This window comes from Gossypium hirsutum, chromosome A05 (genome assembly GCF_007990345.1).
Source record: "Gossypium hirsutum isolate 1008001.06 chromosome A05, Gossypium_hirsutum_v2.1, whole genome shotgun sequence".
NCBI classification, from domain to species: Eukaryota; Viridiplantae; Streptophyta; class Magnoliopsida; order Malvales; family Malvaceae; genus Gossypium; species Gossypium hirsutum.
In genome coordinates, this window is record NC_053428.1 from 92,994,517 (window position 1) to 93,017,201 (window position 22,685).

Consider the following 22,685-nt stretch of genomic DNA (forward strand, 5'->3'; position numbering starts at 1 on the left):
GGAAGAAGAAGAGGATTCTCTTGCTTCATGTTGGGTTGGTTGATGTTTAGGAAGAGGTATGTTAATGCTCTTTCATTGAAAATCTTTGTATATTTGGAGTGGTCATCAAGTATAGAAGCTAGCTCATGGAAAATGTTTTTGTAAATTTATGAAGATGACATTCGGTCATGGATGTTTGTATTTCTTTGATGTTGTTTTTGATGCTTAGGTGTATTGAGGGTTGATTATAGATGAGTTGAGCTTGGTAAAATTGAAAATTTGTGGCTTAATTGCTTAATGACAATCGGCTATGTTGAAAAGCTAAATTAGTGCTAAATTGTAAGTATTTAATTGAGTGTTCGAATATGAATTTAAGAAGAATGATACATTCGACTATGCTTTGATGTGCTTGGATTGTTGTTCATTGAGTAAGTGATTGAGGAATGGTTAGAAGAATTTAAATGTTAAACTAGTTGATTTGTTTATAATGTCCGATTATGATCAATTATAGAGATGTGAATAAAATTTGTTTGATGATATATATATGTATTCGGCAATGGGATAAAATGTGTATTAAGGTAAGTTTCATGGTGATTATGCTTGTGATGTTGGGTTAATATTCGGCATTGAGTAATGTGGGGTAAGGTGATTAATCGGCTATGAAATTAGCTAAATTGAATAGGTATGTTTAACGATATGCTTAGTGTAATGTATAATCTTATAACTCGGTTTGGTATTGAGATAAAGGTTAGATGTATGATTGGATTTTGGTATGTGTTAAATTGGTTAATCAAAGATTTAATATGACGAAATGTTAATGAATAACATAATTGGTTTGCACCTTAAATAGTTGAAATAAAGCTTGCCGATTATGATTAAATGTTTAAATTGTAATGGTCATATATAGATATAGGTATATATATATGCCTTATGTATGTACCATGTACACATAAGGACATTCGGCAATATGATTAAATTAATGTATAAGGAAGCAAGATAAATTAAGTGACTCTTTGCTTGTGAATGTGAATTAGATATAAATTCAATAAGCATGAAATTGAGTCATGGCATGTTTTATTAAATATGATACATATTGAAATCTATTGTTTTAGATATAGATTAAATGATGTGTGATTGCCCAATGTGATAGTTAAGTGAATAATATTAGTTAAGTACTTAAGCAAATCTATTGTTTTACTTAAGCTTAAGAGCAAAGAGGATCAAAATCGGATAGGGGAAAAGAGAAAGTAAACGAACAGCCGTGGATATCTAGTCGTCGACCACTTCCGAGGTAAGTTTTAAGTGATTAAACGTTGAGTAAATTCAATCATAATAGGACATAATGAGTTGATTTAATAAGATATGATGTGGCCATGATATGTTTTAAACTCAAATGGTAAGTTCATAAGTGTTTGGACTTGGAAATTTAAGAGCAAATTGTAATAATTTGCTTAGGACAGCAGCAGTAACGTGATTTTAGAAAATCACCATAAATTGTTGGTGTGGAATTATAGGCTGAATAGAATATGTAATCAAAGATTAATTAGTCTAGTTTCTTATAAAAGGAATTGTGTGAACAAAGAAATTTCCTATAAAGAGATATTTAAAGTTGTGTGAGACGGTGTCAGAATGACTCCGAAATCCCCTGCTCTGTTTTTAGAAAATCATTATAATTTGTAAAAAAATGGTTATAAGATGAAATTTATATGCTTAGACTCCTTAATAAGTCTAGTTTCAAATTAAATCAAATAGAACACATTTTGAATTCGGTACAACGAGAAATTTGATTCGTAGTGAAGAGTGGTCAGATTAGTCAAATAGTGAAACAGGGGAAACTTTAAGAAAATTATGGTATTGATTGGACAAACTTAAAATTATGAAAATTTTATGGATGGAAGATATATGAGTATATATTCAGGTAAAATTAACAGAAATTGATTTGGAGTTTTGTAGCTCCAGTTATAAATAATTTAGTGACTATTGCTCAGGAAAACAGCTTGTAGTGAATATGTGATTTTGTTGTAAACATTGATGAAACTATTTGAGTTGCTTATAAGCCATTGCTGAAATTTATGTACAAGATAAATATATATATGTGTGGTAAAGCCGAATGGCTAATGTGAAATATGTATGAGATATATATGTGGTAAAGCCGAATGGCTAATATGAAATATGTATGAGATATATATGTGGTAAAGCCAAATGGCTAATATGAAATATGTATGAGATATGTATATGTGGTAAAGCCGAATGGCTAATGTGAAATATGTATGAGACATGTATATGTGATAAAGCCGAATGGCTAATGTGAAATATGTATGAGATATATGTATATGTGGTAAAGCCGAATGGCTAATGTGAAATATGTATGAGACATGTATATGTGGTAAAGCCGAATGGCTAATGTGAAATATGTATGAGATATATATATGTGGTAAAGCCGAATGGCTAATGTGAAATATGTATGAGACATATATATGTGGTAAAGCCGAATGGCTAATGTGAAATATGTATATATGTGGTAAAGCCGAATGGCTAATGTGAAATATGTTGAGATATGTATATGTGGTAAAGCCGAATGGCTAATGTGAAATATGTATGAGATATGTATATGTGGTAAAGCCGAATGGCTAATATGAAATATGTATGAGATATATATGTGGTAAAGACGAATGGCTAATATGAAATATGTATGAGATATATATGTGGTAAAGCCGAATGGCTAATGTGAAATATGTATGAGATATGTATATGTGGTAAAGCCGAATGGCTAATATGAAATATGTATGAGATATGTATATGTGGTAAAGCCGAATGGCTAATATGAAATATGTATGAGATATATATATGTGGTAAATTCGAATGGCTAATGTGAAATATGTATAAGAGATGTATATTTGGTAAAGCCTAATGGCTAATGAGCAATATGTAGGAGATGTGTGTATATTGTGGCCAAATGACCAAATGTGAAAGGTGTGTATTATTAGATATTTGATGAGGCAAATGAATTACAAATATGACAGTCGATGTGAGTGTCGTAACATTTGATTAAATGTACATGAAACTTGGAAATATATTACGGGTAAGACCCGATAACTACGTGTGGGGATTATTCGAGCTGAAGGTCTCGCTGAAGATCCGAGTAAAGCGTAAGACTGTATGACTTCACAGTAACAATTGTTAATAAATACGTTCAATGCATTAAGTTGGACAGGTATGTATTCTGAGCTTATATTTAAGTTTGATTTGAATTAAATCATGATTGTAAAGTGGAAAGCAAATATGAAAATGCCATATGAATATGTGGGTATACAGTTATAGAGAAATATTATAGGATATTGGGAGATATACAATTTGACTTGACCGATGAGGGTAACTATAGATATGAAATGAAATGATATATATATGAATCAAATAAACAAATTGGTTATATTTGAGTTCAAGAGTTTTTCTTTTAAATTGCTTAAGACTTACTAAGCTTATAAAAGCTTACTCTGTTGTTATGTTTCTCTGTTTTATAGATTGTTGAATTTGGCCTTTTGCTCGGGGATCGTCAGCAACTTGTCACACTATCACTATCCACTGCTTGGTACTGCTATGTTTTGGATTATCTTATGGCATGTATAGAATAGACTAGTGGCGGAAGAATATTTTGGTTAATGTATATAAGCCATGCGAAAATGGCATCTTTTGAATGTTTACTTAGAGAAGTTTAAATTTTACCCCTGGTTGTGCTTAGTACTTATTTAAATGAATGATCTTTATTTCAAGAAAAAGTTCAAAATTTTACTGTTCTGACATGAGTTACAAGTCCGGTAATGCCCCTTACCTATTCCGGCGACGGTTACGGGATAGGGGTGTTACACGATTGTGTTCCAGCCTGTGTCCTTACCTGTGTAACTCACTGACTCAGGTCACACGGCCAGTCACACACCCGTGTGCTAGACCGTGTGGACAATTTACTTTTCAAAAATTAGGTGTAGAGGTTACACGGACAGGACACATGCCCATGTGTTGGGCCTCTACCCGTGTGCTCAATTTTGAGCATTCGGTTTCTCAATTTTTAAGTTACAGGGGACACATGACCAAACCACACGCCCGTGCACATAGCCGTGTGTCACACATGCCCATGTGGACAAAATAAGGCCATTTTCCAAGCCTTATTTCTCACTCTTTTTACCTTGCTCCTACACTAACACTTCAATATATTCAACAACCAATTCAAAACATATAAATCAAACAAATATTCAAGTTTTATACATGACATGTTGCTCACACTTTCAAGTATTCATCTTACCCTTTTTTAATCATATATTTACCCAAGTGTGATTATATCTAAGTTACTAATCCAAGCATATTCACATACCAAACATGATATAACTTCATGCATAAATATATTAAATATGTTATCACTAGCCATTCTAATGGCCAATTACAACCAAAACATTTACATACCCTTACTTGTCACCATTAGCCTATGCATGCCATTTTACCAAAGTAAGTTTCCTATTTATACCAAAACGAGCTGGAGGATAGTGTGATAATGCTCTGACCGATCTTTAACCTTTACGAGCTCCCGAGTTCTACAAAATAGAGTAAGCATTTAATGCTTAGTAAGTTCGTATAACAGGAATTTAACTTACCATGTATATACATTTAAGATTATCACACAAAATATGCATCCAATCATTTTGCCCAATTGCCTAATCACATATACTCATCAAAATAGTTAGTCATGTAATTCACATGAGTTTCTAGAAATCAATGATGACCTCATCAATCTTATATTTACAAGTATTTTAGGAATTTTCAAGATATAATCCATTATATTCTTATATTTTTTTCACATCAGAAATTTTGTCCATTGAATTATTGAATTGTCAATTGATACCCAGGTAGTATACTCGATGTAACACCCTTAACCCGTACCCTTCGCTGGACTAGGGTTAATAGGAATTACTAGACATATCAGAACATTTATCATTCATTTCTCAATCATCATAGCATCATAGTCACACGTCATTACAAAGTCCCTTACATAGGTTTACAAGACCTTAAAACATGTTTTAAAGAAGTTCGGGACTAAACTAATAACATTAGCAATCTTTAAGAAATTCAGAAAAAATTCAAACTTTAAAGGGTCACACGCCGGAGTGTACAGGCCGTGTGCCTCACACAGTAATAGACAAGCCCGTGTGTTTAGGCCGTGGCAAAATAGGGCAGACATATTGACTTCACCACACGACCTTAAGACACACCCATGTACCTTGGCCATGGCCGAAACTGACTTAGGTCACACGGCTAACCACACGCCCATGTCTCTAGCCTGTGTAACACCCCAAATCCGGCCCAGACGTTATCGCCAAATCTGTCGTGTCACATTGAAGTGTTTTAGTGAAAACCGTTTTTTTATTGAAAACCCTTCTTAAAATAAAAGAAACCCTAATTAACTAAAAAAAACATTTCAGTTACGAAAGCCTTGTTTAAAAAATTTGATTTTTTTAAAAAAAAACTTAGTTGTGAAAACGTAGAAAACATACTATAATTTAAGAAATCAATGTTCAACTGCTCGTAATTACAATGAAAATAATAATAATAATTCAAGTAATAATAACATAATGAAAACCTTATTACAATCTAGTCTGAACATACTTAAAAAGAAAAGAAAACTTAAATGCTTAAAAAAAACCAAGTCCGAATTATCTTGCTAGCCGGCCACCCAGAGTCCCTCCAAACATCGAACCTTCTACTGAACATCACCTAAAAATAAAATAAAAAAGGGGGGTGAGTTTTCGCAAACTCAGTGTGTACAACCCTCGGCAAAAACAAGCTTTCAAAAAAACATCATTCATCAATCATGCAATGCAATCCCATCTAAATTATCCATCCACTACACACCAGCTTCGTCCCCGTCACACCATGTGGGGATATGAATATCGACCCACCCAGCCCACACACCATGGTAGCCTGGTTGCGGAACTACCTTTATTTACATATTGGGCTTTAAAAGCCATTAGTGAATTACTTCCTCCGTTCCATAATTCCCACCCATATGCAACCTAAGCAGAATATCATATGTTTGCATGTCACATCCATAAAACTTACATTCTACACCTAGGGTTATTTTGGTCATTTTTGCCCTCAAGGGCATTTCAATAATTTTCCTATAATTACGGTTTTCACTTACCTTGGCCCGTTAACGAGTCCCATTAGCTAAGATGAACGAACACTATGCACCAGGTAGGATTCCAGAGAATAGGAGGTGAGTCATTAAGACTGCTTAAGTACCAAGCTCTCCCTAGATCCAGAGAACGGTCGCAATATGTTAATTAAGTCTTATGTGGATATCATATACTAGGCCCAAAACCCCTTACAAAGCCCAAACAATTTCACATACCTCTATCTGGCCCATTAAGCCCAATCATATTCATATGGTCCATTAGGCCCAAATCACCTGTATATGGCCCATTAGGCCCAAATCACATTTATATTGCCCGTTAGGCCCAATCACATTCATAATCATCCTCACATACAAGTTCCTATCACATAGCATCAACATTTAGTTTTTGCCTATTATGGGCCCAACAACCCATTGGGCCCATTGAGCCCATTCCAGCCCATATGGACAAATCACAACCCAAGTCTGCAGAATCGCCCGTGGGCCTCAGGCAACCTATCAGTCTACCGCTTACGAGTGTTCACGCACTCACAAGACTACCGTAGCCAAACTTTCAGCTTTTCGGCTTTTTGGCATTTCGGCTTTTGCCGATACATAATGTGTGTGCAGTGTATGTACACACCTGGTAAGCAAGCGTGTTGCGATTCCCTTAGTCCAAACCTACAAAGGATATCACCCTTCCATTAATCGCATGCTTAATACATATCCTTACTAAAATCGAAACCTCACATTAACCTTACCTTGCACGATCAACCCATTCTTAAATCACAAACCACGATCAACTCCTAGATCAAAACTGCAAACACCTAAAGAGCAATTCGATAGAGAGCTAAGATCCGAGATCCGATACTAATTCCATTAGATTCGGTCAAAGACTATTTAACCCTTGGGAGATTCAGCTTTTCGGCTTTTCAAACTTAGTATGGTGAATAAGGTTTATTTCGTATAGATTAAAGAAGAAGAGTAGAAGAAGAAATCGGGTAAGTGAAACAAAGAAAATTGTGTAGAGAAGAATAGAAATCGGCAGGAAGAAAAGAAAGAAAAACACAAAGGTTTTTGGCTTTTTGGATCTTGAAATGAAAAGGGTTTTTGGCTTTTGGAGAAAGGGGTTTCTGGCAACAAGGTGAAGAAGAATTTCAGCAGTAGCCTAGCAACCCTATATTTGGCCCCTATTTATAGCCCTTATAGCTGAATTTTCCATGCCCAATTCCCAATTTAGCTCGATCACTTTTCCCTTCTCATCTCCTCGTTTTTCTCCCTGATAACCCCTTGATCCTTTCCTTAATTTTCTCTTTTGAACACTCCCCTTATAGTCCATCTGCACGCCACTTCCATCCTTCTAAAAGGCCAAAATTAAACTCCTAAAACACAAAACTAGGATTCGAACCTTGGATCTTCTTGCAAGCTACTAACGCCACCTCCCTACACTCTAAATGGCGTCACTTAGCCACTCCTCCACAAGGCTTTTTTATGCTATTTTTCCCCTATTTTTATTTAAAAGCCCACCTACTTGCCAACCCTGATTCTTTTAATAATTAAACTGTAATTTCATTTATTCCTAGGTTTGAACTCAAACCTTAATTAAGACCTACTATAATTATCACATGGCTAGGAACATAAAACACAATTTTTATCAAAACCGAAAACAAAAAAAGTTTGGGATTTCGGGATTTTTGGGTTTCGGGATTTTTGGGGGGTTACAGCTCGTGTACCCTTCGAAATGGCCACACACACCCATGTGCCTAGGCCGTGCTCGAGACTAACTTGTGTAACTATGTTACAGCAGGCACAGGTTGAGACACACGCCTGTGTGCTCAATCGTGTGGGGTGAAATTGGGCTTGGTTTAAGCCACATTTCCCACCTATCTCAATCACACCAAAACCACAACATTTTTGCATCATTTATAGGCAACTAAATCAGCCATTTCATACATATTCCATAACATTCAAATACCATCCAATTCACTACTCAATTCAACAACCTAAATATACCAAAATCGTTAAAACTCACATAAGTTCCAAAAGTATAATCTCATCATCTTATCACCTATTTCATACCATAAAATTTACCATTTCAACATTTCACAATTAAACCATCACATAAGAAATATATATATCATATAACTTACTTAACAAACACACCCTTTAAGCCAATTAAGAGGCCATACATATCAACATCTACAAGCCAAAACTCATGGCTAATATTCACAACACAAAACATCCAAAATGACACTGGCCTGTACATGCCATATACCATATACACAACTTTCAGAATGGTACCAAAATAGATGTTCGATAGTGTGATTGATGTCACTGACAATCCCCATATTCGAGCTAGCTTTATAACATTGTAAAATAGAGAACATTTCACACAGTAAGCTTTAAACCTTAGTAAGTTCAAGATACAACACATTTAACTCATCAATCAATTATGATTCAATCAATTAATCACAATTAATAAAGCTCATCACATTACTCATTCTTATTCAAGATTATATCTTACTTTCATAACACATATTTAAGCTTATAATTAGCATTCATAATGCTATTCAATCAAACTCATTTCATCTACTACATAATTAATATCATCAACCATGTAGGTTTTGTACATACCTGATCCATCATGTTCTTATCTATCATATTTATCACTTCAATACTCGATGTACTAAGCCATTCGATCATGCTTTAACATTCAAAGAACTTGCACACTTAGTGCAAATTGATTAGCCGAAGCTATAATAATCTCGCACACTTAGTGCAATTACGTTAAACCGAATTTATATGGGTATCACACACATAGTGCCACTTACTCAACCAACGTTGTTATAATATCTCACACTCAATGCCATTTTAGTAGTTGTAGCTATTTCATTATTCGCACACTTAGTGCCTCATATAATCAATACACATTTCACATACTCAAGCTTAACTATCTCATTTCCATATATTCCATTCTAAACTAAATGTATTATACAAGAACTTACCTCGGATGTAAAGACAACGATATTAGTCGATTAATCGAGTACTTTATTTTTGCCTCGATCTAGGTCTGAATTTCTCCTTTCTTGATCTATAAGTATTCAAAATTAACTCATTTAATCACTAACACATTCAATTTAATACACAACATAACTTTGGGAATTTTTGCACTTTAGCCCCTAAAGTTACACATTTTGACATTTTTGTCCTTATTACACAAAACACCAAATATACAAAATTCATCAAAATCAGGCCTTAGCCAAATTTTCCTATAGTCCTTATTAGCCCATATTTATAATTTATTTTACATTTCAACCCCTCAATTTCTCATTTTCACAAATTAGTCCCTAATATACATTTTTACTCAAAATCACTTTACAAAACATGTATACCAAGCACTAAGCTTTCATATTTCATCATTTAACACTACAAAACTCATGAATGGATCAATGGCATCTCATAAAGATATAAAAAATTTCATGAATTTAAGCATGGGCTAGCTAAAACACTTAACAACGATCACAAAAACATAGAAATCATCAAAAACAGAGCAAAACTCATACCTTAATTACAAATTCTCCTAGCTAAAACCCTAAAACTCTTTTTCCTTTCTTTTCTTCTTCAATTTTCGGCAACCATGGATGATAATGGCTTAATTTGATGTTTTGTTTTAATAAATAAACATTAATAAGCCATTTACATATGTAGCGTTATTATTTTCATTTTAACTCCACTATCCCATGTCCATTAATGTCCATGCATTAATTCAATGGTATAATTGCATCATGAGGACCCCACATATATAAAAACATAGTAATTTGACACTTTATCCATTAGAACACATCTTTTGCATTTTTTGTGATTAGGTCTTTTTTGCAAATCAAGCACAAAAATGATAAAATTTACACACGAAACTTTTAAACATATCAATTCCCATATTATAAACACCAAAAATAATAATAAAATAATTTTTTACCTCAAATTTGTGGTCCCAAACCACTGTTTCGACTAGGGTTTAAACTGAGCTATTACAACTCTCTCCCTTTAGGAATTTTCGTCCCCGAAAAGCTTACCAGTGAATAGGTTGGATATTGTTTTCTCATAGCATCCTCGAGTTCCCACGTAGCTTCTTCAATCCCGTGTCGATGCCACAATACTTTCACTAATGTAATTTCCTTATTTCTCAACTCTTTAATTTCACGAGCTAAAATCTGTTTCTATTATTCATCATAAGACATTTCAGGCTGAATTTCCACCTTAGTCGGGGAAATGACATGCGAAGGATCTGATCTGTATCTTCGTAGCATCGATACATGAAATACACAATGTATCTTTTCTAACACAGACGGCAATGTTAGCCGATAAGCTATTGGTCCAATTCGCTCGATAATCTCATATGACCCGATGAATCTCGGACTCAATTTGTCTTTTCTGCCGAACCGAAGTACTTTCTTCCATAGGGATACTTTCAGAAATACTTTGTCACCGATCTCAAATTCAATGTCTTTTTTTTTCAAATCTGCATACAATTTTCTGATGATTCCTGGATGCTTTAAGACTATTACGTATTAATTTCACTTTTTCTTTTGTTTCTCCAATCAAATCAACCCCGTGAATCTTATTCTCACTAAGCTCTATCCAGTACAATGGTATTCAACATTTCTGACCGTATAAAGCCTCGTAAGGAGCCATTTAGATACTCGATTAAAAGCTATTATTATATGCAAATTCAATCTATGGCAAGTATCGTTCTCATGTACCTTCAAACTCAAGAATACAAAATCTCAACATATCCTCAAGTATATGAATAATCCATTTGAATTGACCATCCGTCTATGGGTGAAAAGCAATGCTAAGGTATAGTTTCGTACCCAATGCCTCTTGTAGTCTCTTCCAAATGCGTTGTGAACCTGATGTTCAGCTTTAACTTGCTAACAAATTAAGCATTTTGAAACAAATTTTGAGATATCTCATTTCATACCATGCCAGCAATAAAGCTATTTCAAATCATTTTACATTTTTGTACTACTCGGATGTACAGATAATCGACCATTATGGGCTTCGTTCAAAATCATCTGAATCAACTCTGGCCTTCTCGAAATACAAAATTGACCTCAAAATCTCAAACAATCGTAATTATCAACTCGAAATTCTGAATCAGTATTCAAATCACATTGAACCCATTTTGCTAAAAATTCATTATCAATCTTTTGAATCTTGTAAATCTGCTGAGTAAATAACGGTCTCGCTTTCAACTCAGCTAAAACTGAATCATTATCAGACAAAGTTAACTAAGTATTCATCGCACGCAATGCAAACAATGATTTTCGACTTAAAGCATCAGCAACAACATTGGCCTTTCCCAGATGTTAGTTAATTACAAGCTCGTAATCTTTTCACAACTCTAACCATCTTCTCTGTCGCAAGTTCAAATCTTTCTAAATCATCAGATATTTTAAGCTTTTGTGCTCGAAATAAACGTGACATTTTTCACCAAACAGATAGTGTCGCCAAATCTTCAATGCGAACAGAATAGCAGCTAATTCAAGGTCATGAGTTGGATAGTTCTTTTCGTGCGAATTTAACTGTCTCGAGGCATATGCTATGACTTTACCTTCCTACATCAAAACACAGCCTAAACCATTCAAAGATGTATCGCTATAGATCACAAATTCTTTACCCGATTCTGGCTGAACTAACACTGAAGCTTCTGTCAATAAGGCTTTCAACTAATCAAAGCTTTTTTGACACTTTTTAGACCTTTCAAATTTCACATCTTTCTAAAGCAATTTCATCAACGAAGTCGCGATCATTGAAAAGCCTTTTACGAAATGTCGATAGTAATCAGCAAGTCTTAGAAAAACTGTGGACTTCAGAAACATTTCTCGGAGGCTTCCAATCGAAAATAGCTGAAACCTTGCTTGGATCAACTCGAATGCCAGATGCCGACACAACATGTCCCAAAAACCAACTTCTCGTAACCAAAATTCACGTTTGCTAAACTTCACATATAAGAGCTAATCTTGCAAATTCTGTAGTACTATTCTCAAATGTTCGGCGTGCTCAATTTCATCACACGAATAAATCAAAATGTCAACAATGAATATAATAATAAATCGATCTAAATACAGTCTAAAAATTCTATTCATCAAATCCATAAAAACAGTAGGTGAATTTATTAATCCAAAAGCATAACTAAAAACTCATAGTGTCCATACCTCTTTCAGAAAGTAGTTTTCGGAATGTCTGAATCTTTTACTCTCAATTGATAATAACCTGATCTCAGATCTATCTTTGAAAACATAGTAGCTCCTTTCAATTGATCAAACTAGATACTAAATTCACACATATATACAAATAAGTAGATCCTGTATCTATCAATGCAATAACTTTAGTATCATAAAGAGTAAAAGTACCGATAATAACATCTGGAGATGACGCTTCTTCATGTGCTCGAATAGCGTAGGCTTTTGCAGGTACTCTAGCATCAGATCTTGCTGCAGTGTCTCGCGTCACACCTTTACCACCACTCACATTGCCCTTGTTTCTCGATGGTCTACCTCTAGTTGTAATGTTACTCGGCCTCGTATTCTGAGCATTTTCTTTTTCAGCTAACTCTGGGCAATCTTTTATAAAGTGATCTCGTGAACCACAATTGTAACAAGCTCTATTATTACTTTTCCACGAACAATCTCCAAAATGCAGTCTTCAACATTGTTGACACTCAGGCTTAACATCTTTTACATTGCCAACACTAGATACTGATGTGGCTTGAGCTTTAGGATTGGTATATTGCTTCCCGCGATCTCTATTCTAATATCCCACAAAAGCTGTCGATCGGTTAAAGTAATCTCTTGATTTCTTCAGCCAGGAATGATAAGATTTATTCATTAATCTTTTTCTCGAATCTCTCGCCTCTGAATCAGCTTTTCTCTTTTCTTTGCTTAGATCCTCAGCTTTACAGGCCCTCTCAACCAATACTACGAATTCTTTCAATTCAAGTATCCCGACTAATAATTTTATTTCTTTGTTCAATCCATCAACAAATCTTTTAAACATGATCTCTTCAGTAGAACATATTCTCAGGCATATTGTAACACCCCGAACCCGAGACCGAAACCGGAGTCGAACACGAGGTGTTAACAGACTTTAAACCCCTTATAAAAATATTTCCCAGACACTGCCAATCTGCGTACTAGTCGCTTTAAAAATCATATCTTGACTTTCACAACTCGAAAATCAGTTTCGTGATTTTTCCCCGAAACTAGACTCATATACCCATCTACATATTTTTTTCTAGAATTTTTGGTCGGGCCAATTAGTACAGTTTATTAGTCAAAGTCTCCCATGTTACAGGGATCGACTACCCTGACCTTTGCGCATTACGACTTGGATATCTCCTTGTACAGGGCTCCAATACTGATGCCGTTTGTTTCTATAGAAACTAGACTCAGAGAGGAATCTATCCATATATGGTATGACTCCTAATTATCTCTGGTGAATTTATAATGAATTTCCAAAGTCGGAACAGGAAATCCAGAAACCGTTCTGGCCCTGTCTCACGAGAACCTGAATATCTCTTAACATACTATCCGTATGATTGTTTCGTTACTTTCCTATGAAAGTAGATTCATCAAGGTTTGTTTAAATAATTTATTCAATATTTAATTCCCTTCCTACTATTTTTAGTGATTTTCCAAATCTACATCACTGCTGCTGTCAGCATCTGCCTTTAAGGTAGACTTTACCTATTTCATGGTTTCCATGATTCAACTAGCCCTTTTTGCATAAATAGCACAATTTATGATAGTGATTAACCATTCCCATGGCTAATCCTTGTCAAGCATATCCACACTGAATGATTATAACATTATACTCAAACACATATAAGCCATTTTCGCATGGCTATCCAAAATTATACAAGTCCAAAGGGTCCACGACCCACAACAAACGGGTAGTCCTATACATGCCATTTCGAAGTTCAACCAAAATTGTACCAAAAAGGGGCTTTGATAGTGTGGACGACTTTGACTTCAAGATCCCGAGTCCGATAGCTGGAGAACCAAATCTATAAAACAGAGGAGCAATGAAACGGAGTAAGCAATTTATGCTTAGTAAGTTTTGAGCAAGGAATTCCAGCACAACAAAGTATAGCATTCATATAGCTAAACGGATAATTTCATATGCACAAATTTTCGATATCATACATGCTTCACATTACCAACCCTTATGTACATACACAAAAGATCAACTTAGCCAAAGGCCGGTAGCTCGTTTATCAACTGAGCGAATACTTATTTGTAAGGGCTCAACTAAATTCAAGCACATACGAAACATACCTCAATGTTGGGATGTTTCAAGAGCATTAACTGAAATTTTTACAGCAAGATCATTCACTCCCAAATCACGTACCTTCGGAATTTAACCGGATATAGCTCCTCGTTCAAATGCCTTCGGGACATAGCCCGGTTATAGTAACTCGCACAAATGCCTTCGGGACTTAATCCGGATTTAGTAACTCGCACAAATGCCTTCGGGCTTAGCCCGGAATTAGTATCTCGCACAAATGCCTTCGGATCTTAGTCCGGATATGGTCACTTAGCACAAAGCCTTCGGGACTTAGCCCGGACATCATTCAAATAACCATGCACATTTAACAATAAATCATGGCACATTCGTATTTCGTTTTCGTTAGCAAAACTCAAACACAAGACATTTATCATTCTTGCAATTTCGGCTCAATAGCCACACACAAAGAGCATGATTTTGTTTGCTTAAAACATGATCTAATCAAATCTTAATTTAAGCTCTCTTACTCAAGAACTTACCTCGGGTGTTGTCGAACGATTCCGATAGCTATTCGACCACTTTTTCCTTCCCTTTATCGGATTTATTTCCCTTTTGCTCTTGAGCTTAATTAAACAAATAAATTGATTTAATCATTTGAGCATCAAAAAGAGGAACACAAGGCACTTAGCCCATATTTATACATTAGACATTAAAGTCACATATGTACGGAATCATGAATCAAACTCAACATTTTAGCTAATTTTTTTTCCTCTTGGCCGAATATGCATGTCCATTTTGGGGCCGATTTCAACACTTAATACATTCTACAAGTATGGTCACTTGTATTGACTAAACACCCTTTTGTTTCAAGTTCAAAACTTGGCTAATACGCACATATATACACTAGTAAAGCATCCTCTCCCTTTCCATCAATTTAACACATGCATTGCTCATTAACATACAAAAGTTATATTCGGCCTTAGCACACAACTTGCTAGCCGATTCTTCCCCATCTAGCAACCAATGCACATATGTGCTCACTCAAAAATGCTAAAAAGGAGAGTCAAGAATCATCAATCCACCATCACATGCATCATTAACAAGCTTCATATTTAGCATGCAATGGCATTAACACAAAATCCACCTAGGCCGAATCTTAACTCATCTTCATGCCTCATCACCACAACATCAAACATCAACCAAGAATGATGCATCCATGGCCGAGTGTCCTTTCCATCACATAGCAAGATTTAGACCATGGGCTAGGTAGACTCAAGCTAACAACTAAAATATGCATGCATCTCATGGAACATCATCAAACATACCTTAGCCTAGCTACATGCATGGCCGAACCTCTTAACCTTTCTTCTTCCTTCCTCCTTAAAACTTTTGGCCAAGGATGAACCAAAGGATGAGCACTTTTTTTCTTTGTTTTTCTTTCTAGTTTCGGCAAAATGGGGGAGACAACCACACACCTTTTTTTTTGTTTTCATCACATTTCCTTACATTATTATGCCCATGCTCCTTATTTTATTTTTTTCCACCCATGATGCACCAACAAGACATGTCTATGACATGTCTTGCCCATCACACTTGGTCTACCATGCTTGTCATGGCCGGCCACTACTAATAGGGGGGAATTTGACATGCAAGTCCCCCCTTTTTCCACATGCTCTAATAGGTCCTTACGCATTGACCTATCACATTTTAAAATTTTCTCACATAAGTCCTATTTGATGAAATTCACTTACAATTAACAAAATTCAAACACGAAATTTTCACACGTGCACATGTACATATAATGAGCATCAATTATGACGGTTAATTATTTTTACGACTCGGTTTAGCGGTCCCGAAACCACTTCCCGACTAGGGTCAATTTTGGGCTGTCACAACTCTCCCCCACTTAAGAAATTTTCGTCCCCGAAAATCTTACCGGTAAATAGGTTTGGGTATCGTTCTTTCATCGAGCTCTCGGTTTCCCAAGTAGCTTCCTCGATCCTGTGTTTGAGCCATAACACCTTCACTAACGGAATCCTTTTGTTTCGCAACTCCTTCACTTCATGAGCTAGGATACGCATCGGTTCTTCTTCATAACTCATATCGGCTTGAATTTCAACCTCTGATGGGCTAATTATGTGCGATGGATCAGATCGATAGCGTCGAAGCATCGAAACATGAAAGACGTCGTGAATCTTTTCAAGCTCAGGGGGCAAAATCAATCTATACGCAACCGGACCAACTCGTTCGGAGATTTCGTACGGCCCAATGAATCTCGGGCTCAACTTGCCCTTACGGCCAAACCTGAGTACCTTTTTCCAAGGCGAAACTTTAAGGAACACTTTATCTCCCACCTGATATTCAATGTCCCTTCGTTTCAAATCCGCATACGATTTTTGACGATCTGTGGCTGCTTTCAAACTTTCACGGATTACCCTTACTTTCTGTTCGGCATCCTTAATCAAATCAACTCCGAAAATTTTACTTTCACCGAGCTCGATCCAAAACAATGGTGTACGGCATTTACAACCGTACAAAGCCTCGTAAGGTGCCATCTTAATACTTGATTGAAAACTATTGTTGTAAGCGAATTCAATCAAAGGTAAATACCGTTCTCATGAACTACTGAACCCGAGGATGCAACATCTCAACATATCCTCAAGTATCTGAATTATCCGCTCAGATTAACCATCGGTTTGAGGATGAAAAGCAGTGCTAAAATGCAGCTTGGTACCCAAAGCTTCTTGCAATTTCCTCCAAAATCGCGAGGTGAATCTTGGATCTCTATCCGACACGATAGAAATAGGCACCCCATGTAATCTCACAATCTGAGAAACATAAATTCGGCTAGTTTATCCAATGAAAAATCCGTACGCACGGGGATAAAGTGAGCCGACTTAGTCAGTCTATCAACAACAACCCAAATCGCATCCTTCTTACTTGTTGACAATGGCAGTCCGGACACAAAGTCCATTGTGACTCGATCCCATTTCCACTCGGGTATCATGATCGGCTGAAGTAATCCTGAAGGCACTTGATGTTCCGCTTTCACTTGTTGACATATTAAACATCTCGGAACAAAGTCGGAGATGTCTCGTTTCATACCATGCCACCAAAACCAACGTTTCAACTCGTTGTACATTTTCGTACTCCCCGGGTGAATTGACATTCGGCTACAATGGGCTTCGTTCAGAATCATCGAAATGAGTTTCGAATTCCTTGGAACACACAAACGACTTCTGAACCTCAAACAATCATCGTCATCAATTTGAAACTCCGATTCCCTGTTCGGAGCACACTCAGCCCGTTTTGCAACCAATTCATCATCAACTTTCTGGGCTTCACGAATTTGATGAATCAATAATGGTTTGGCTTTTAATTCAGCTACTAACACATTGTCGGGTAGAACAGACAAGTGCACATTCATCGCTCGTAAAGCAAACAATGATTTCTGGCTTAAGGCATCCGCAACCATATTAGCCTTTCCCGGGTGGTAATCAATGACAAGCTCGAAATCTTTCAACAACTCAAGCCAACGTCTTTGTCGCAGATTTAAGTCTCTTTGAGTCATCAAAATTTTGAGACTTTTGTGATCCGAAAATACATGGCACTTCTCACCAAATAAGTAATGTCGCCATATTTTTAAAGCAAATACGATGGCAGCTAGTTCAAGATCATGGGTCGGATAATTTTTCTCATGTGGCTTTAATTGTCTCGACGCATAGGCCACCACTCGACCTTCTTGCATCAATACGCAACCCAACCCAAGTAGGGATACGTCACTATAAATGACAAACTCTTTGCCTGATTCGGGTTGCACTAAAATTTGAGCTTCAGTCAAATAAGTTTTTAGTTGATCAAAACTTTTCTGACATTTCTCCGTCCATTAGAACTTAACATCCTTTTGAAGTAGCTTCGTCATTGGTGTGGCTATCATCGAGAGACCTTTGACAAATCGTCGATAATAACCGGCGAGCCCCAAATAGCTCCGAACCTCAGTAATATTTCTCGGAGGTTTCCAATTAAGTATGGCTGAAATTTTGTTCGGGTCAACTCGAATACCCGATGCGGATACTGCATGACCCAAGAAGCTAGCCTCTCTTAACCAGAACTCACACTTACTGAACTTAGCATATAACTGCTTATCCCGCAAAATTTACAACACTAGCCTCAGATGCTCAGCATGTTCGGTCTCATCTCTTGAATAGACCAAGATGTCATCAATGAACACAACTACGAACCGATCCAAATATGGTCTGAAGATCCGATTCATCAAATCCATAAATACCGCAGGGGCATTAGTGAGCCCAAACGGCATCACTAAGAACTCGTAGTGACCATATCTCGTTCTGAAGGCAGTTTTGGGTATGTCCGAATCTCGAATTCGCAACTGATAATAGCCCGATCTCAAATCTATTTTTGAGAACACTGAGGCTCCCTTCAGTTGGTCGAACAAATCATCGATACGTGGTAACGGATATTTGTTCTTTATCGTCACTTCATTCAGTTGACTATAGTCAATGCACAACCTCATGGTTCCGTCCTTCTTTTTCACGAACAATACTGGTGCACCCCAAGGTGAGAAACTTGGTCGAGCAAAACCTCTATCCGTCAATTCTTGCAACTGAGCTTTCAACTCTTTTAACTCGGTTGGTGCCATACGATACGGAGCTATCGAAATCGGCGTAGTCCCAGGTGCAAGCTCAATACCAAACTCTACCTCCCGAAGAGGTGGTAAACCCGGTAATCCTTCAGGAAAAACATCCGGGTATTCACAGATTCGGGTTTCTTGTCTAATTCTTTGTCATCCAGTACATACGCAAGGTATGCTTCGCACCCTTTTCTTACATATTTCTGGGCCAACATTGCTGATATTACAGCTGGCATCCCCTCCAAGTCCGTAGACTCAACTCGGATTACTTCGTTATTTGCGCACCTCAAATCAATAGCCTTGCTTTTACAATTCACAACCGCATCATGCGCGGTCAACCAATCCAAACCGAGAATAACATCAAATTCATCAAACGGCAAAAGCATCAAGTCCGCCGGAAAACAGGAACCTCGAATTTCTAGGGGACATTTCTTACACACTTTGTCGACAAGCACGTAACGACCGGTAATAACATCAGGCAAAGAAGCATCCTCGTAGGCACGTATAGCATAAGCTCTAGCAGGCGTACGAGCCTCGGATCTGGTCGTAGCATCTCTAGATCCTCTCTGACCACCACTAGCATTACCCGTATTTCCAGATGGTCTACCTCGAGCAGTGGTAGCACCCGGTTTCCCACTCTGATTTTCATTCTGTTCAAACAACCTCGGGCAATCTTTAATGAAGTGGTCAACTGATCCGTACTTGTAACAGGAGCGGTCAGGGAATCTACAACTCCCCGAATGCCATTTACCGCAATATAGACATTTCGTTCTGTCTTGACGTTCATTCCCAACACTGGCGACCGAAGTGCCTCGTGTACCCACAGGGGGTCGATCACGGTCTCATCTAAAAAGGCCCGAAGTGCCTCTAAACTGGCCCGCATCATCTCGAAATTTCTTCGATGCCTGTTGAAGAGACTTTCCCGAGGATCTTTTACGAAACTCTCCAGTTCCCTCATCAACTTTTTGTTTTTCTTTTCTAAGCTCTTCGGCTTTACAGGCTCGCTCGACAAGTACTACGAACTCTCGTATTTCAAGAACGCCAACGAACATTTTTATATCTTCATTCAGCCCATCCTCGAAGCGTTTACACATAATAGCCTCGGACGAAACACATTCTCGAGCGTATTTGCTAAGTCTAAAAAATTTTCGCTCGTAATCAGTAACCGACATGGAACCTTGCTTAAGCTCAAGAAATTCCTTCCGTTTTTGATCAACAAATCTCTGACTGATATACTTTTTCTGAAACTCAGATTGGAAAAACTCCCAAGTTACTTGCTCTCGGGGCACAACAGAAGTCAGAGTACTCCACCAATAATAGGCAGAATCACGTAGCAAGGAGATAGTACACTTTAGGCATTCATCGGGTCTACAAGATAGCTCATCGAGTACCCGGATAGTGTTGTCCAACCAAAATTCAGCTTGCTCGGCATCGTCGCTATCCGTAGCTTTAAATTCAGTAGCCCCATGTTTTTGGATTCTGTCAACTGGGGGCTTATTTGACCTTATTTGGTCAGTTACCGGAGGTATTGTAGGTGCGGGGGTTGTATTAGTCGGGAAGGGAGGTTGTGGAACAGCCGTATTAGTTCGAATGTATTGGTTGAACCAATCATTCATCACGCTATAGAAAGCTTGTCTAGCTTCCTCATTCGGGTTACTAGCATAAGGTTGAGAGTCCGCCGGTGCTGTCCCTTGTGCGGGAGCAGGCGCTACACTCTCAAGATCATCAACAACCTCTCGGTCGGGATCGGGATCCATTACTATAAATAAACACATTTACAATTGTCAGAAATCACCACACTATCAAGTAATCACATAAAATGGCATGTATAGCTAGACCCAACGCATTACGGTAGTCCTAGAATCGACTAAACCGTAGCTCTGATACCAATCAAATGTAACACCCCGAACCCGAGACCGACACCGGAGTCGAACACGAGGTGTTAACAAACTTTAAAAATTTTCCAGACACTGCCAATCAGCGTAATAGTCGCTTTAAAAATCATATCTTGAGTTCAGAAACTCGGAATCCAGTTCTGTAAATTTTCCCTGAAACTAGACTCATATTCCCATCTACATATTTTTTTCTAGAATTTTTGTTGGTCCAATTAGTACAGTTTATTAGTCAAAGTCTCCCATGTTACAGGGATCGACTACCCTGACCTTTGCGCATTACGACTTGGATATCTCCTTGTACAGGGCTCCAATACTGATGCTGTTTGTTTCTATAGAAACTAGACTCAGAGAGGAATCTATCCATATATGGTATAACTCCTAATTATCTCTGGTTAATTTATAATGAATTTCCAAAGTCGGAACAGGAAATCCAGAAACCGTTCTGGCCCTGTCTCACGAGAACCTGAATATCTCTTAACATACTATCCGTATGATTGTTTCGTTACTTTCCTATGAAAGTAGATTCATCAAGGTTTGTTTACATAATTTATTCACTATTTAATTCCCTTCCTACTATTTTTAGTGATTTTCCAAATCTACATCACTGCTGCTGTCAGCATCTGCCTTTAAGGTAGACTTTACCTATTTCATGGTTTCCATGATTCAACTAGCCCTTTTTGCATAAATAGCACAATTTATGATAGTGATTAACCATTCCCATGGCTAATCCTTGTCAAGCATATCCACACTGAATGATTACAACATTATACTCAAACACATATAAGCCATTTTCGCATGGCTATCCAAAATTATACAAGTCCAAAGGGTCCACGACCCACAACAAACGGGTAGTCCTATACATGCCATTTCGAAGTTCAACCAAAATTGTACCAAAAAGGGGCTTTGATAGTGTGGACGACTTTAACTTCAAGATCCCGAGTCCGATAGCTGGAGAACCAAATCTATAAAACAGAGGAGCAATGAAACGGAGTAAGCAATTTATGCTTAGTAAGTTTTGAGCAAGGAATTCCAGCACAACAAAGTATAGCATTCATATAGCTAAACGGATAATTTCATATGCACAAATTTTCGATATCATACTTGCTTCACATTACCAACCCTTATGTACATACACAAAAGATCAACTTAGCCAAAGGCCGGTAGCTCGTTTATCAACTGAGCAAATACTTATTTGTAAGGGCTCAACTAAATTCAAGCACATACGAAACATACCTCAATGTTGGGATGTTTCAAGAGCATTAACTGAAATTTTTACAGCAAGATCATTCACTCCCAAATCACGTACCTTCGGAATTTAACCGGATATAGCTCCTCGTTCAAATGCCTTCGGGACATAGCCCGGTTATAGTAACTCGCACAAATGCCTTCGGGACTTAATCCGGATTTAGTAACTCGCACAAATGCCTTCGGGCTTAGCCCGGAATTAGTATCTCGCACAAATGCCTTCGGATCTTAGTCCGGATATGGTCACTTAGCACAAAGCCTTCGGGACTTAGCCCGGACATCATTCAAATAACCATGCACATTTAACAATAAATCATGGCACATTCGTATTTCGTTTTCGTTAGCAAAACTCAAACACAAGACATTTATCATTCTTGCAATTTCGGCTCAATAGCCACACACAAAGAGCATGATTTTGTTTGCTTAAAACATGATCTAATCAAATCTTAATTTAAGCTCTCTTACTCAA